This window comes from Triticum aestivum, chromosome 4B, assembly GCF_018294505.1.
Source record: "Triticum aestivum cultivar Chinese Spring chromosome 4B, IWGSC CS RefSeq v2.1, whole genome shotgun sequence".
NCBI classification, from domain to species: Eukaryota; Viridiplantae; Streptophyta; class Magnoliopsida; order Poales; family Poaceae; genus Triticum; species Triticum aestivum.
This window is the reverse complement of record NC_057804.1, coordinates 653,086,188-653,093,838: the sequence shown is the minus strand read 5'-3', so window position 1 is coordinate 653,093,838 and position 7,651 is coordinate 653,086,188. Positions and strand designations below refer to the sequence as shown.

The window sequence follows — 7,651 nt, the reverse complement described above, 5'->3', positions numbered from 1 at the left end:
TAGCAAATGAAGTCAGAAAGGCTTCAAAATTGATTACGTGTCTCCGAATGGTGCTTACTGAACACACAAAAAGTCTGGAGTTGAAATAAGTTTAAAGAAATGAAATGCCTTCGTAATAGATGAGTTTTCGTCTTAAACCCTCATACTTCGAAAGAGATTGTCCATTTTGTACACGAAGTGCATCCAGTTTTTGCCGTAACCCTCTCGACTTTTTAGCACATGCTATGTCTATTAAATATTGATACCATGCCAACTTTCAATGTTTTCAGAGTTCGTTTGTAATGCTTTTTAATTTCGCATTTCAAATGCCAAAACACATAATTAAGTACACTACTATTACAAATATTCCCTCCGGTTTGTCCGAAGTGGACTTTCCAGATATATAAGTCCGGAAACTAACTGGAGAAGCTGGTCACATCCCAGAGTGGGGTCTTTGGGTATAAAACTTTTTCTTCGCAAGAGTCCCTTTGCGTCGTAACCATGGACAATATTCATCGTTTAACTTGATGCCCGGGTCAACATTCACTACGAAGGGAGCAATTTCATGAAAGTTTTCATAATCTTCTGACATGTCAGTCTTGTCCTCCACTCCCACGATGTTTCTTTTCCCTGAAAGGACTAGGTGCCGCTTTGTCTCATCGTATGATGTATTCGGTTCCTTGTCTTTTCTTTTTCTTCGCTTGATAGACATGTCCTTCACATAGAAAACCTGCGCCACATCATTCGCTAGGACGAATGGTTTGTCTGCATGCCCAAGATTGTTAAGATCCACTGTTGTCATTCCATACTGCGGGTCTTCCTTTACCCCGTCTCCTGTCAGATTGATCCATTTGCACCGGAACAAAGGGAACTTCAAATCACTTCCATAGTCAAGTTCCCATATCTCCTCTATGCAACCATAATATGTGTCCATTGGCACATCGGTGTTTGCTGCATCAAAGCGGACACCACTATTTTGGTTCGCGCTCTTTTTATCTTGGGCGATCGTGTAAAATGTATTCCCATTTATCTCATACCCTTTAAAAGTCAATATAGTCGAAGAAGGTAACTTGGACAACAAGTACAGGTCATCTGCAACAGTGTCGTCATGCATGAGACTTGTCTGCAACTAACCGGCGAAAGTCACCGTTTGTTCGTGTGTAATCCAATCGTCAGACTGCTCCGGGTGTTTGGAGCGTAGCATATTCTTGTGTTGCTCCATATATGGAGCCACTAGCGCGGAACTTTGTAGAACTGTGTAGTGTGCTTGCGCCAAAGAATGCCCGTCCCGACATATTACTGAATTCTTTCCTAATGTGCCTTTTCCACCTAGTCTGCCCTCGTGCCGTGATTTGGGAACACCAATCGGCTTAATGTCAGGAATAAAGTCCACACAAACTCAATTACCTCCTCTGTTTCATGGCCCTTTGAGATGCTTCCCTCTGGCCTAGCACGATTACGAACATATTTCTTCAGGACTCCCATGAACCTCTCAAAGGGGAACATGTTGTGTAGAAATACAGGACCCAGAATGGCAATCTCCTCGACTAGGTGAACTAGGACATGCGTCATGATATTGAAGAAGGATTGTGGGAACACCTACTCGAAACTGACAAGACATTGCTTCAAATCATTCTCTAAACTTGGTAGGATTTCTGGATCGATTACCTTCTGAGAGATTGCATTGAGGAATGCACATAGCTTCACAATGGCCAATCGAACATTTTCCGGTAGAAGCCCCCTCAATGCAACGAGAAGTAGTTGCTCGTAATCACGTGGCAGTCATGAGACTTTAGGTTCTGGAACTTTTTCTCTGCCATATTTATTATTCCCTTTATATTCGACGAGAAGCCAGACGGGACCTTCATACTGAGCAGGCATTCGAAGAAGATTTCCTTCTTGGCATGACCCTGAAACTGCTTTGGATCCATGCCGTCTTCTCCGTGCATACGTTGCTGATCCTCCCGTGCCTCCGGTGTATCTTTTGTCTTCCCATACACGCCCAAGAAGCCTAGCAGATTCACGCAAAGATTCTTCGTCACGTGCATCACGTCGATTGCAGAGCGGACCTCTAGGTCTTTCCAATAGTGTGGGTCCCAAAATATAGATTTCTTCTTCCACATGGGTGCGCGTCCGTCATCGTCATTTGGATCAGATTATCCGCCAGTACCCTTTCCAAAGATTACTTTTAAATCCTTGACCATATCAAGTATATCATCACCAGTACGGTGGAGAGGCTTCTTCCGGTGATCTGCCTCACCTTTGAAATGCTTGCCTTTCTTTCTTACGGGATGCCTGCTCTGAAGAAATCGACGATGCCCCAGGTACACATTCTTCTTACATTTATCCAAATATATATTGTCGGTATCATCTAAACAGTGCGTGCATGCGTGGTATCCCTTGTTTGTCTATCCTGAAAGGTTACTGAGAGCAGGCCAATCATTGATGGTTACAAATAGCAACGCTCGTAGGTCAAATTCCTGCTGTTTGTGCTCATCCCATACACATACACCTTTTCCATTCCACAGCTCTAAAGTTCTTTGACGAATGGCCATAGGTACACATCGATGTCGTTGCCGGGTGTAACACCCCAAATGTAACACCTTCCATTAATGGCATGTTTCCAACAATGTCATATAATAAATTCCATATTGGGTCCCATCTTCACCTCTTCCTCTTGTGTTGTTTTGTGATTGTTTGAGTTTTGGTTTTGTTTGTTTGTAATGTCATGAGCATCCATATTTCTTTATGTTGCATAGGTCATAAGCATTCCATTCACCATATTGCATTTCATGAGCATTTAGTCCTTTGTCATTACCTTCATGAACATGAGTGTGGAGTGGTTGATGTATCTTGCCCAAGCCACCTTGCATTGCCTACCTTTCTTCCCCTCTTTTCCCTTTCTTCTCCTTCATCTTCTTTAATTTGGCAAATCTATTTTACCTTGCTCCATAAATGTCCAACTTCTCCCATTTAATCTTGCACCTTACCCTATGCCTCTCTGCCAAGTTTAATAAAATTTTAAAATGTTCTGGTTGGGTTTTTAAATGCCTCAAGTTTGAATTAAATTCAAACTTGTGATATTTTTCTTCTCCTAAAAATGCCCAAAGCATTTTCTAAATTAAGTCCACCTTTTTCTAAGCATGTGGGTATTTTTGTTTTGAAAGAATACCCATCCAGGAGCCCTGTGCATTTTGATATGCATCAGCCTTTTATTTTAAAAGGAAAAGACTCCTACCTCCTCCTCCTGGGCTTCCCTCTCCTCTGGCCCAGAAGCACCAGCACCAGCAGCAGCAGCAGACCCAGCCCAGCAGCACCCACCAGCCCACGCGAGCGCGTCGCCCTCTCCCTTTCTCACCCAAGTGCGCTTTACCCCTCTCACCGAGCCGCACCACGTGGCAAACCGGCCCCAGCCGTCAGCGACCAAGCCCCTTTCTCACCCACCTTTCTTCCCCCTCGGTCCCCAGCGTGTGCACGCACATGGCGCGGCCGCACGCATCGACGATGCGTTCCGGCGCCCCCTGGCCCCCCTATAAGCTCTCTCCTTGCCCTACCTGCTCGCTAGGGTTCCCTCTTCCCCCTCGTCGCCGCCGCCAGGTAAGGGCGCCACCAGATCCAGCCAATTTCATCGAACCCGAGCGCAACAGAGAGCGAGCTCTCGTCGCCGTCGTGCTCTCCGGCGTATCCAGCCGGTGAGACCTTGCCCGTCTGCATCCCCGTCGTCGACTACTTCCACTACGTACGCCTACGGAGGCCTTGTACCACTACAGCGCGATTACGTCGTCGTCTTCCTCTCCGGTGGCCATAGCCGTTTGATCGTCGCCGCCACCGTCTCCGACCACGACTTTTCCGACCGAGCACGTAAACGTGTTCGCGGTACGTCCGCGACCCTTCCCATGCGCATAGCTTCGCCGGTTGCGCCGTGAACGAGTTTTCCCCTTTCGGGTTCTCCTCCGCCGCGTCGGGCCTCGTCTCCGGCGAGGACCCCGACCTCGTTAACTTTCCTGCTCATGTCCGGATGGTTTCTTTGCGTCGCGTAGTCCGTCCTGGACCGCTAAGTCGCGCGTTACCTTCTCGGTTGCACGTGCACGAGTTCGTCGCCGCCGCGTCTGTAGTTCCTCGCCGGCGTCGTTTATGTCGTCGTCCGGCGCAGCTCTGGTCACACGCGCTTGCGGGTGTGTGGTGCGCTTGCGTTGCACATCTCCGCCGCTCCTTTAGGCTAACGCAGCAACTCCGGCCAACCCTCTCTGCTTCCGGCGCGTCGCCGGCGAGCACCTCGCTGCTAGATGATATCCTGCGTACGACGCCTTCTCTGTCGAACACACTGAACTAGCCCAGTGGCTAGCACCTCCCTCCTGTAACGCAGCGACCGCGGTTCGAATTCCCCCCTCGCGCAGTTGAATAGGCGCATTTTTTGCGTATTTCGGAGTACTGACATGTGGGTCCCACTTGTCATACTCACTTCCATCCAGACCCCACCTGTCGGCCACTCCAGCCTATATTAAATTGACTCCTGCGAGTATGCCAATTCTGGCATATCCCTAAAGGGCATATTCCCTTTTCGGAATATGCATTTCTGGGTTTTTCCCAATTAAGGCAGGTTTTTCTTTTTGCATTTGTGATTTATTTTCCCAAGCAACCCCCAACATATTATATGATAATAGCTTTAGGGGTAAAGTTTGTGTGCATGATTATTTGAATCTGGTGTTGTTTTAAACTTGCTGCATGGCCCACATGATAATAGCTTTAGGGGTAAACTTTGTGCCATCATCTTCTATGACATGCCATGTTACTGTAGGATTTTAGTTGTAATTTTTTGGATCATTATGTAGAGTGGCACAAGCTCCCAAAGTTTGCACTAAATTCTGTTTTTGACATGTGCTAATTTTCACCAAGTCCTAAGTGCCGAAATAATCCAGATGCCATGTTTAGCTACTGCTATCTTTTAACCTGTGCATTTCTAGCTGAACTTCAGTAAGGGACTTTTGTTGAGGGTGTCATGCTTAACATTTTCATGCTATGTTGCTGTAGAAGAATTTGCTGTATGTGTTAACTACCATGCTCTAAAGTTGCTTCCAGATTTTGTTTTCAACTTGCTAGGCTAAATTTCTACTAAGTCTGTAAACAGTAATTTTGTCACATGTTTAGCTCCTGTTTTAAATGTCTTCCATGCACTTTCATGAGTAGCTTAGTTGGGCTTTATTGTTGTAGTTGAAATGCTATTTCCAGTCATGTTCTTAGATTTCTATTTGAGTTGCTGTAGCATATTTAATTGTTGTGTTGAAGTGGCATAGTTGCTGTTTTTGGCAGAATTGTTTGAAACTTGATATGCTTGCCATTTCTTACTCGTAACTCCGATTGCCATGATCTTTATATGGTTTTCAATCAATTTCACCTCCTCTATCCAATGGATACCTTGTCCTGACAAGATTGGGCCATTTCCTTGCTGTCCACTTCATAACTCCTTCCGTTCATCGCGCCCTTTCGTTTCCGTTACCGTTTCGATACGTTGCATCATATAGTCATATGCATACATATTTCATATGTACTTTGTTGTGTGGTATGTTTATTGTATTCTTGTTTGTGGGTAGCTTTGGGAGACGATTTCGTGAACGAGGGTTCCATTGAGTACGATCATACCGAGCTGTTTTCCGATCCTACCGAGGAATTACCAGGCAAGATGATCTTTACCCGTGATACCATTACTATGCTTGTTTGGCTAGTATTCGCTCTTTCGCTATGTCTACGAATCCTATCACATGTTTAGCCCCCTTTGTTGCCTCGATGACTCTAACTAATCCTGTCCCAGCAAAACCTTGATTGGCTAACTAGTGCTTGCTTTTAAGCCCTTGTTCTTATAGCGTTGCTAGTTGCAGGTTGATCCTTGTTGGATCATGATATATTTCTGGGATAACACAATATTGCTATGTTAATAATGCACCCTTATATACTTGGTAAAGGGCGGAAGGCTAAGCCTTTTGCTTGGTGTTTTGTTCTGCTCTTGCCGCCTTAAGTACCGTCAGTCCGGTGTTATGTTCCTTGATTTTGCGTTCCTAACGCGGTAGGGTTTTATGAGGACCCCTTGATAGTTCGTTTAGGATAAACATTTCCAGCAAGACCCAACTTTGGTTTTACCATTTGCCTCACCTAATTAACACATAGGGAGTAATTAACCCGAGGATCTTTTAATCAACAACCCAGGGCCAGTACTCCTCATGAGTGTTGGTCCGAATCGGGGAGACTGCGGGACCTCCACGGGGCAACTCGAGGTTTTGGTACCTGTAGCCTGTCCCATCCGGACGTGGCCTGAGACGAGATACGCGCGGCTACTATCAGGGTGTCGGCACGCCGGGAGGTCTTTGCTGGTTTTGTTTCGCCTTTGCAGAAATGTCTTGTGCAACTAGAACCCGAGTCTGATCGGATTCTTTACTATGGAGGATTGTCTCCGCATGCCGTGAGAGCTTGTCGTGGGCTAAGTTGGAACACCCCTGCAGGGTATTATCTTTCGAAAGCCGTGCCCGCGGTTACGGGCGGATTGGATTTGTTTAATACCGGTGGTAGATAATCGGAAGTTAACTTAATTAAAATGCACCAACCGTGTGCGTACCGTGATCGTCTCTTTTTCGGAGGAAACCGGGAAGAGAATACGGTGGGGTTATGTCTGACCGTAAGATAGCTAGGATCACTTAGTGATCATTAGTCTCGACCGTTGACGTAGGTCTTCTCACCTTAACTCTGACTTGCGTAAGTTAGCCACCATATAATGCTTAGTCGCTTGCAGCAGCTCCACTTAAACAGCCTGATCCTACCTACTTAAACTTGCTTAGTCTTGTTACCCCGGGTATCGGGATTGCTGAGTCCTCGTGGATCACAGTTACTACAACACCTCAGATGCAGGTACAACCGAGTTCGATAACGCTGATGCTCAGGAGCTGCACTGGGAGTACGACGAGGACCGCGGGCGTTTCTATGTTACTTATCCGGACGATCAGTAGATTGGGTTACTAGTCGGGTGATCCGGGGCTTGTAGCAGGGTGGTGTTTTATCTTTTTAGATCCGGAGTCGGATATTATGAGATTGTAATAATATTATATTGATATATTATATTCTGGGGCATGTGTTGCCTAGCTTATTACTCCTATATCCCTTTCATATGTGGTATGTGTGTATGATTTTCCACCTTGCTACGTGTCGAGGATAACTTTATACCCTGGGCTTGAATTCATCACAAGTCCCCGGTATAACTTTATCCTGGGCATTACACCGGGTTGCCTGGGGCCTTGGATGAGCACTGGCATCATAATGAACTTTCGCTTCATGCATAACCAAGGAGGAAGGTTATAGATACATAGAGTCACAGGCCATGTGCTATGATTGTTGTTCTGCTCCCCAAAAGGATTAATGTCATCTGCACTTAAACCAAACCATACGTTCCTTGCGTCCTTTGCAAAGTCCTTCCACTTTCTCTCGATTTTTCTCCACTGTGATCCATCAGCGGGTACTCTCAACTTTTCGTCTTTCTTACGGTCTTCTTTGTGCCATCGCATCAACTTGGCATGCTCTTTGTTTTGGAACAAACGTTTCAACCGTGGTATTATAGGAGCGTACCACATCACCTTGGCAGGAATCTTCTTCCTGGGGCGCTCTCCCGCAACATCACCAGGGTCATCGT

The 7,651-nt window shown here is 46.1% G+C and overlaps 1 long non-coding RNA gene across 1 annotated transcript; it reads left to right on the top strand.

Moving 5' to 3' along the window:
- The first annotated feature begins 3,553 nt into the window (after window positions 1-3,553).
- LOC123093896 (uncharacterized) lies at window positions 3,554-7,133 on the top strand. Its single transcript, XR_006445635.1, has 2 exons — window positions 3,554-3,855; window positions 5,571-7,133. It is a non-coding gene; the product is annotated as an uncharacterized lncRNA (long non-coding RNA).
- Window positions 7,134-7,651: the final 518 nt, after the last annotated feature.